The sequence below is a fragment of the Tarenaya hassleriana genome, unplaced genomic scaffold (genome assembly GCF_000463585.1).
Source record: "Tarenaya hassleriana unplaced genomic scaffold, ASM46358v1 Cleome106, whole genome shotgun sequence".
Classification (NCBI taxonomy): Eukaryota; Viridiplantae; Streptophyta; class Magnoliopsida; order Brassicales; family Cleomaceae; genus Tarenaya; species Tarenaya hassleriana.
In genome coordinates, this window is record NW_010960850.1 from 44,191 (window position 1) to 44,874 (window position 684).

A 684-nucleotide genomic window follows, 5' to 3' on the forward strand; every position below is an offset into this window, starting at 1 on the left:
GCATGTCGAAAAATCTTTTTGCGTCATTATTTGGCTCTTCTTCCACTACAAAAAAAAACCCCAAATTCCAACCGGCAAATCCGTTGGAAATGGCCGTAAATCCGTTGGAATTCGACTTTTCCAACGGATTTCCAACGGATATATCCGTTGGAAAACAGTCGTTAGAAACGCGGTTCCGTTGGAATTCCGTGGCAAATTCCAAACGGAATTCCAACGCCTTCATCTATTGGAATATTTCAACGGATTTCCAACGGTTCTTCCGTGGTATATTTTCAACGACATTCCAACGGATTTGTTCATCGGAATATATCAACGGACATCCGTAGCTACTTTCCGACGGGACCATTAGAATATCCGTTAGAAATATTCCAACGGATTTACAACGGTATTTGCCACGAAAATCCGTTGGAATATCCGTTGAAAATGCCGTCAAAATGTTACAACGGTATTTACAACGGCAGCCCGTTGGAATTGGAAAGTCATTCCAACGGATAACCGTTGGAAAACCCGTTGGAAAACACAAAAAATAAATAAAAAAATAAAATAAATATTTTAAAATAAAATAAATTTTATTTTTAAATGTTTATTTTATTTTTTTATTTATATTTATATATTATATATTAATAAATATATATATATAATAAAACCAAAATAAAATTAAAATATTAAAATAAAAAATTGTTC